Below are 10,000 nucleotides of genomic sequence, written 5' to 3' on the forward strand. Positions count from 1 at the left end.
GAAATATTTACTAAAATGTGAGGGGTGTACTCACTTTTGTGAGATACTGTGTGTGGCTTTAATAGAAAAATGTATTTGCTGCATCGAGATATCGATTCGGGAGATTAGTGAAGATTCACACCTATAGCTCAAAACTCAAACCCTTAAAAACCAAAAGGTAGAAATGTAAATGTAGCCTGAGCGCCCGGCCGGATGCTTTGGGATGGATGTTCCTGGACCAGACGGGTTCCCCTGAAGTTCTGGAGGGACCGGTCCGTCTGGACCTCCTGCGGTGCTAACCCCAACCCTCATACGTCTCCACCACGTGTTGCCTTCCACGCTCCCATCAGCCGTTCATTAACCACGTCAGTGTCCCAGCTGGAGGCGCAAACAGGAAAAAAAGATGATGTATAAGTATCTATAAGAAATAATATGAATATGTGTAAAGAGATCCCAATGAGCACAACGTTAATGTCAGCGTTATTATCGCAGTATTGAGATGTTACTTATTTTTTATTGCCTATATATATATGAAAGTATACTTTAAATCTTTAATTTTGATCTAGAAAAAAAGACCAAACTACTGTCGGATGGTTGTATTCCTCTTGTGTTTGAGCTCGCTGTAGATTAGCACTGCCTAGCTTAGCCTAGCTTAGCTTAGCTTAGCTTAGCGTAGCCGCCCGCGTGTGTTTATGTATCGTGGCGCTAACGCATCTCTGTAATATCTAGTTTTTTCATTGAAGATCTGTGTTGCTTTCTTCAGTCTGAGGAGGGGGGGGTCAAAGGTTTCTGTTGGGGGCCAAGAGGGGGGGACCAGTCAGTGGGGGGGGGGGGGCAGTCAGTCATCACAAACTAAAGCTAAAAGCTACAGATGTCCATCTCACACAACAACCCTAACTATTGAAGGGGGGTCACACAACAACCCTAACGCTAACTATCGAGGGGGGGGCTCTACGTTGATTTTAACTGGAGGGGAACCGGTTCCGAGTGGTTGGTTCTGGTTTAGGTCGGGGGAACAGAACTGGATACTGCACCGGCAGCGATGCGAATTTGCAACATATTTCTAACTTTTTACGACAGTTATGCTTTTCTCTACGTTTTTGTCACCTTTTCACACAAACGTCGAAAAAAAACGCCGAAAATCCCCCCCCCCTCCCCTTGCTGCCATTTGGCTGGTTCCCCTCGTTGCCGATTGGCTGGTTCCCCTCGCTCCCGACTGGCTGGTTCGCTGCCTATTGGCTGGTTCCCCTCGCTGGCTATTGGCTGGTTCTCCTCACTGCTGATTGGCTGGTTCTCCTCACTGCTGATTGGCTGGTTCCTCCGTGGTGTTGTGAAGAAGTTGGTCGCTGGGTGAATCTGATTTGTTGCATGTTGCTGCTGCTCGTGGTGTTAATGTTCAGCATGCTGCTAAAAGATGTTTCAACTATAAAAGTTATCAGAGAGAGATTAATGTAAACTATTGTTGATCCAAACACGGCAGAAACAAAACATAATGACAGGGTCCAACGGTCGGGGTCCAACGGTCGGGGTCCAACGGTCGGGGTTCAACGGTCGGGGTCCAACGGTCGGGGTCCAACGGTCGGGGTTCAACGGTCGGGGTCCAACGGTCGGGGTTCACGGTCGGGGTCCAACGGTCGGGGTTCAACGGTCGGGGTTCAACGGTCGGGGTCCAACGGTCGGGGTTCAACGGTCGGGGTCCAACGGTCGGGGTCCAACGGTCGGGGTTCAACGGTCGGGGTCCAACGGTCGGGGTCCAACGGTCGGGGTCCAACGGTCAGGACTTTCAGGGTCCGTTTGACTTTATTTTCGACGTTTCTTGTTGGTTTTTTTAACGCTTTTTAAAAATAAATTGGCATGTTTCTGGCCCTGTGTTGATGTTTTATAACACTATACGTATACGTATACTTTTGATGTTTTCAAGGTTTTTGACTATTTTTACCTGACATTTAGTCTTTTGTTTTTTTAACCGACCCATGTGCGAAGGGGCCGGTGAAGTAAAAAAGTAGAATCTGTTTCCCCGTTCCCGAGCGGGCGAGTGAAGAAGAACTTGAGGCCGGCTTCACACTAAGAAACGCCACGCTCACGCTCACGCCACGCTCACGCCACGTAGCCAGTGTGCACAAGGCCTAACTGTTGAACCCTGATATGAAACGTCATGTTTTAGTTTTGCGTTTGCTAAAAGTTATTTTTGATTGTAAAGAAGATGGTTAGAGTATAAATATAACAGTGGATCTGGTGTTGAATAGAAACATTATATATAGATGATATTTTATCTGTGACAGCGCTGCTGAACAGACTCTGTGATTGGACGGAGCGCCTGTCTGGCCACGCCTCCAGGGAAACATGGTGCTAACGCCCCGAGGTGTGTCTACAACAATAAACCCTGAACGGAGAAGTTTTTCAGACTCTGTCGTCTGAGTGTTTTCTAGAGTTTCAGTTTCTGTGTTTTCTAGATCTGTGATCCTCGGTGAGAATCGCACGCCGGCCGTTTCCATTCATGACAAAACTTCTGATGCACGCTGGAATTCCTCCGGCACTCGTCTGCTGCTCACGTTAAGCCCTGAAACATTAGATTCTTTAATCTGGCACACCAGATCTGCACTTTCACACAACACGATACCAACCATGCTGACAAAATACTAAGTTGAGAGATGAACATAAGATTTTCTCCCATCTAGTGGTGAAAGTGTATATGACAACCAACTGAACATTACTTTCGGTGGCCAAACCCAAAATGATCTCTTAGTATCTCCATCGTTTCCACACAGCTGTTCTAGTCACTCCAATATTAACGTTGGTCTTGTTGCTTTGCCTGTCTTTGGTTAATGTATTATAAAGATGGAGGTATGTCCCTCTTTGGTTAATGTATCATAAAGATGGAGGTATGTCCCTCTTTGGTTAATGTATTATAAAGATGGAGGTATGTCTCTCTTTGGTTAATGTATCATAAAGGTGGAGGTATGTCCCTCTTTGGTTAATGTATCATAAAGGTGGAGGTATGTCCCTCTTTGGTTAATGTATTATAAAGATGGAGGTATGTCCCTCTTTGGTTAATGTATTATAAAGATGGAGGTATGTCCCTCTTTGGTTAATGTATTATAAAGATGGAGATATGTCTCTCTTTGGTTAATGTATTATAAAGATGGAGGTATGTCCCTCTTTGGTTAATGTATTATAAAGATGGAGGTATGTCTCTCTTTGGTTAATGTATTATAAAGATGGAGGTATGTCTCTCTTTGGTTAATGTATTATAAAGATGGAGGTATGTCCTCTTTGGTTAATGTATTATAAAGATGGAGGTATGTCCCTCTTTGGTTAATGTATTATAAAGATGGAGGTATGTCCCTCTTTGGTTAATGTATCATAAAGATGGAGGTATGTCCCTCTTTGGTTAATGTATTATAAAGATGGAGGTATGTCCCTCTTTGGTTAATGTATTATAAAGATGGAGGTATGTCCCTCTTTGGTTAATGTATTATAAAGATGGAAGGTATGTCCCTCTTTGGTTAATGTATTATAAAGATGGAGGTATGTCCCTCTTTGGTTAATGTATCATAAAGATGGAGGTATGTCCCTCTTTGGTTAATGTATTATAAAGATGGAGGTATGTCCCTCTTTGGTTAATGTATTATAAAGATGGAAGGTATGTCCCTCTTTGGTTAATGTATTATAAAGATGGAGGTATGTCCCTCTTTGGTTAATGTATTATAAAGATGGAGGTATGTCCCTCTTTGGTTAATGTATTATAAAGATGGAGGTATGTCCCTCTTTGGTTAATGTATTATAAAGATGGAGGTATGTCCCTCTTTGGTTAATGTATTATAAAGATGGAAGGTATGTCCCTCTTTGGTTAATGTATTATAAAGATGGAGGTATGTCCCTCTTTGGTTAATGTATTATAAAGATGGAGGTATGTCCCTCTTTGGTTAATGTATTATAAAGATGGAGGTATGTCCCTCTTTGGTTAATGTATTATAAAGATGGAGGTATGTCCCTCTTTGGTTAATGTATTATAAAAGGAAGGTATGTCCCTCTTTGGTTAATCTATTATAAAGATGGAGGTATGTCCTCTTTGGTTAATGTATTATAAAGATGGAGGTATGTCCCTCTTTGGTTAATGTATTATAAAGATGGAGGTATGTCCCTCTTTGGTTAATGTATTATAAAGATGGAGGTATGTCCCTCTTTGGTTAATGTATTATAAAAGGAAGGTATGTCCCTCTTTGGTTAATCTATTATAAAGATGGAGGTATGTCCCTCTTTGGTTAATGTATTATAAAAGGAAGGTATGTCCCTCTTTGGTTAATCTATTATAAAGATGGAGGTATGTCCCTCTTTGGTTAATGTATTATAAAAGGAAGGTATGTCCCTCTTTGGTTAATCTATTATAAAGATGGAGGTATGTCCCTCTTTGGTTAATGTATTATAAAGATGGAGGTATGTCCCTCTTTGGTTAATGTATTATAAAGATGGAGGTATGTCCCTCTTTGGTTAATGTATTATAAAGGTGGAGGTATGTCCCTCTTTGGTTAATGTATTAAGATGGAGGTATGTCCCTCTTTGGTTAATGTATTATAAAGATGGAGGTATGTCCCTCTTTGGTTAATGTATTATAAAGATGGAGGTATGTCCTCTTTGGTTAATGTATCATAAAGATGGAGGTATGTCCCTCTTTGGTTAATGTATCATAAAGATGGAGGTATGTCCCTCTTTGGTTAATGTATTATAAAGATGGAGGTATGTCCCTCTTTGGTTAATGTATTATAAAGGTGGAGGCGCTACATGGCGGCCGTCATTCAAGCGAGTCACTCTTATGTATTCTGAATGATTATGAGTACATATTTGTGTAAGAACAAAGGTTTTTTTGCTAAGAACGTAGGTTTAAGTTACATAGACTCGTGCAAACCTTCACAAACACGATACCTTTGAAGGTACTACCAACCCTACAAGCTTCTAACTTCAGATCAACATACCAACTTCCAGGTGAGTCGGTTAGTTCCTGATGTGGAGACTCAGACTTTGTAGTTTTCAGCGCTGATCCAGAATGAAAATCTGTGTTAACATTCTCAGTTTGATTTGAATTTGTTTGCGTGCAAGACAAACTCATGCAAACTTTTGCAAAAAACTTCTGTGGACGAGATATTGCCATCTTGTCCACAGAAGATAAAAACACGTGTTAGTTGTTATCCTTCGCGCGTAATATTTAAAATTTCCAATCTTCCCTGAACATGTTTGATCTCTGATCAGCCGGGACACAGAAGCTGCAGACTTGAATCAGTCCGAGACTGAAGTCCTGACACTTTCGATCCCTTTAAGATATCAACTCACACAGCAAGATGCTGACTCAAAACCTGGAGAACATGTCAGTGAGTGAGTTGGTTTGATCACAGCTGAAACCTTTAACTAAGACATCAGACCGTCTGTAGAAACCTGGGAGAACTAACGCGGTCGTGTGTCGGTAGTTCTGTCATGAAGGAACGTCCAGACAGTCGGACCACATTCCTCTTCCTCTCTGGACTCGGTTCCCTCGCAGCCTCCCTGAGTTTAGACTGTCCAGCACATGTTTTATCGACATTATATCGACAAAAACATCAAAAATATGATGATTTCTTACCAGACATTTAAACTAAAATCAAACTATTCTTTATATTAGAAGAGTGAATATGAAGTGGGAATCTAAAATAAATAAAGAGGCATCTTACAGTCGATATGTGTCGATAGTATCAAATCCAGATGGATGATTGGTTATACCCTATTGGATCACACCTGTCCAGGTATACTCCAGCTGTGAGCCAGGTGTGATCAGTCGTGAGCCAGGAGTGATCAGCTGAGCCAGGAGTGATCAGCTGAGCCAGGTGTGATCAGCTGTGAGCCAGGTGTGATCAGCTGTGAGTCAGGTGTGATCAGCCGTGAGCCAGGTGTGATCAGCTGTGAGTCAGGTGTGATCAGCTGTGAGTCAGGTGTGATCAGCCGTGAGTCAGGTGTGATCAGCTGTGAGCCAGGTGTGATCAGCTGTGAGCCAGGAGTGATCAGCTGTGAGCCAGGAGTGATCAGCTGTGAGCCAGGTGTGATCCAGGTGTTTTCTCAGTGAAGTTGCCGGGGGAAACGGAGGCCAGAGGGGAAGTTGTTTTAATGATCTGATCCTGTACCAAACATTAAAGACGTGTTCAATCTCAAACTGGAGCCGCTGATTTGATTTACTCGTTATTTCTTTATTCTATTTCAAACAAAAGAAAAATACAGTAAACACAGCAACAGGGAAATCAATATGATCAATATGTCGGATAAGGAGCAGGACACACAGACACACACACAGACACACAGAGACACACACACACACAGACACACACACAGAGACACACACACACACACAGACACAGAGACACACACAGACAGACACACACAGACACACACACACAGACACACAGACACAGACAGACACACACACACACACAGACACGCACACACGCACACATACACACACACACAGACACACACAGACACACAGAGGGAACTGTGCTCTCCCCAGTCCTGTTCATCCTGTACACATCTGACTTCTGCGTCATTCCACATGCAGAAGTTTTCGGGCGATACTGTAACTGTGGGGTGTATCAGGGATGGGCAGGAGGAGGAGTACAGGGGTCTGGTGGAGGACAGCCACCCACAGCTCAACACTTCTTAGACCAAGGAGATGATGGTGGATTTCAGTCGGTCTAAAGCTGCCGACACCCCGACCAGACGGCCGTCAGCAGTAAAGCCAGCGGGACTGATCAGTCTCCCCGAGTCGGTCCAGAAAGTTCCTCAGAACACCGAAGAGACGAGACGTAATACGTCTCCATAACAGCAGGCGGCGCTCATCTGTGTTGTCACCCAAAAAATGAAAACCAGCAGCTGATTGGACGAACGCGTCACGTGGGTCTGGCTGCTCCCCGACCATCATGGCGTCTCGTTCAGAATACGATCTCATATTGTCCTAAAATAGTTCACCGTAACGTGCAGCTGCTGAATCTGTCTTCATTTCAGATCAACAAAGGTCAGTTTATCAGATTAATGTCAGATGTTGAGAGACTCTAGTCACGCTCATCCTGCTCCCCGTTTCCTGGTTAGCTCTCCACCAATCAGATGGCTCATTGAGTCTGACTGCCGGCAGTGCCCGCCCCCCCGATTACACATGTCAAATCAGCCCAAATGAAGGCCGACGGCCCCTCGGACGGACGACGGACAACGGCACGAACACAGCAACCAGACTCGAGTCCCCGACCTCCCAGACTGTCAGACGGCCCATTATCAGCTCGGTGGGTCCGGGCTCTAAGCCCGCCCTGCTGCCAGCCTCCATTGAGGGGGTCAATGTGGAGTATCTGGGGATACACCTGGACAATAAAGTGGACTGGTCAGCCAACACTGAAGCTCTCTACAAGAAAAGGCAGAGCCGGCTGTACTTCCTGAGGAGGCTGCTTTAATGTCTGCAGCGAGCTCCTCTGGATGTTCTACCAGTCTGGTGTTAACAGCGTCTCTCTATGCTGGGGTATGCTGGGGAGGAAGCACTAAGAAGAGGGATGCTGGGCCACTGGACAGGCTGGTAAGGAAAGCTGGCTCTGTCGTGGGCGCTGAACTGAACTGGAGTGCATCACTTCAATATCAGATAAAAGGACCCTGAGCAACCTGCTCAACATTTTGGACAACTGTCACCCACTCCACAGCACTACAGAGCATGATCAGCTCAAGACTACGCACACTGCCATGCACAACTCTGTGTGTGTGTGTGTGTGTGTGTGTGTGTGTGTCATGCACAACTGACAGACTGAGAAAGTCATTTGTCCCTTAAAGCAACTGTGCCGCAACAAACAAGCTCACTTGAAACGTGAGCAGAGGAATGTGGGAGTAATTGGATCTGGTACTGAGAGCAACGTTGAGTGGTGAAAACAAAGCTGGTGAATGTGTTTGCCACTAGCTTTTCTCCCACTCTGGATGCAGACACGCTACGTGAATATTTCTCTGAGAAATTGGAGAACGGAACAGTGACGTGTCGAAAGCTCGAGACGGCCGGCAGCAGGTACGGCCCATTTCACATCACGCTGAATGTAACAGTGTTGCTGATATGATCCAAAACTCTGGCCCGACGGGACTCATGTTCGTCGCTATTATGAGGCCCGTGGCCTCAAGGCATTTGGTAATGAGGTGGGGGGTGAACTGGATTGCCATGGTACACCTGCAGCTCCACATGAGAGCCAGCCTGCATAGTAGCTGCTCTGATATGAATGAACCTATATGAACATCTGTGTCGTGTCTTATAATGCGCGTGTTGGCCACAGTGAAACTGATAGATCACGCCGTATTGTTGTGGACAAACTGATGGACACGTGACATGTTGTGTGTCCAGGAGACGTTCCTGGCTAAACAAGACCTGGAAGGACTACATTCTACACATCGGGACTTTCATGGGGCGGGGGAATCAACAACTGAATCCCTGGGGGGGGTAGGAATAAAAAACATGACCAGTTGGTTAATGTCATAAGATTGGGTGTTGCTGTTGGGCTTGAGCTGTGTTGTAATGATATGATAAGAATGTCTATACGCCATATGAGAGCTACTAAATGAGGACGAGCACCTCAGTAGATTGGCGTTCATCGCGTCTTTTATTTATATTGTTTATATTGTTCTTCTACCTGTATCTGTGTCGCTGGTGACGTGAATGCTGATGTATCTGATGCCAAGTCTTTATCTGGTAATCATTTAATGCAGTTTTGTACAGACAGTGGATTGATTTGATCTAGTAAGGTACTAGTGCCGAATGATAGCTCTACTTATATCAGCGAGGCCTGGCCCTCTACTTCCTGTCTGGACCACTGCCTTTGTACAGTGGAGCCCATGACTCCATTAATATGATGAAGATTGGTTACGATCTGGCTACTACGGACCATACACCCTTTCTCATGGTGTTGGACACAGGCCTGTGGATTGATGTAAGGAAAATAAAGTGGTCAAAATGGTCTAAGAAAGATCTTAATGAATATTTCAGTCATTCTGATGCTTTGTTGGGTAACATTAAGGTCCCAAAAGAGGCCTCATTGTGTGGGGATATGAACTGTAAGAATAAACACTGTAAGGATCCATGTCCCTGTATGAGGCTATTGTGGAGTCTCTCCGTATCTCCAGCAGGCCTCGGTTTAAACATAGGACAAAAGTGTGCAATGCTAAGCCAGGTTGGAAGGATCATGTGGAAGAGCTCCATGCAGAGGCCCCAAATGCTGTTAAAAAAATGGGCTGAGTCAGTCAAACGCAGGCATGGCCCCTTGTTTGAAGATAAGAAATGCACTAATGCTAGATTTACATACGCACTTTACTATATTAAAAGAAATGAAAACACCATGAGGTCAGATTCCCTGGCATGGAAGCTGCAAAACAATAATGTTATGTGATGTTAATGACTTCCATCTAATATGGACGCTGTGAGCGGTCCTGATGACATTTCACAGTTATGGCAGAAACAATATTATGAACTGTTAAAGTGTAAAAAGTAATGTTTGTAGTGGATCATGTAGAGTTTAATGATGATGTTGTTGTCACTTCTGCTGACGTCCATGAAGTAACATTGAAGATAAGAGATAATACGGCCTGTGGTCTGGACAGTATTACAGCTGAACATCTTAAACATGCCAGTCAGAAACTGTGTCCTCTGGTGGCGATGTGCTACACAGGTTCTTCTGTTCATGGAGCGTTACCTGAGTCTCTGCTCTCTGTTTGCTGGTTCCAGTTATTAAAGATAAAGCTCAGATAATTACAGGCCAATAGCTGTGGCCAGTGTTATGTCCAAAGTGCTGGAGACAGTTCTACTGTGGAGACTTGAGAGGTACGTCCTGTCTACCTATAACCAATATTTGGTTTTTAAAGAAAGCATGGCACTGATTTATGTATTTTTGCACTAAAGGACATTTTAGAGAAATATAATGTGCTTCATTGATGCTTTAAAGCATTCCATCGTGTTAATCAGGAGACATTAGAGCAGGGGTCCCTGGTGTTT

Source organism: Sander vitreus, chromosome 17 (genome assembly GCF_031162955.1).
Source record: "Sander vitreus isolate 19-12246 chromosome 17, sanVit1, whole genome shotgun sequence".
Lineage (NCBI taxonomy): Eukaryota > Metazoa > Chordata > Actinopteri > Perciformes > Percidae > Sander > Sander vitreus.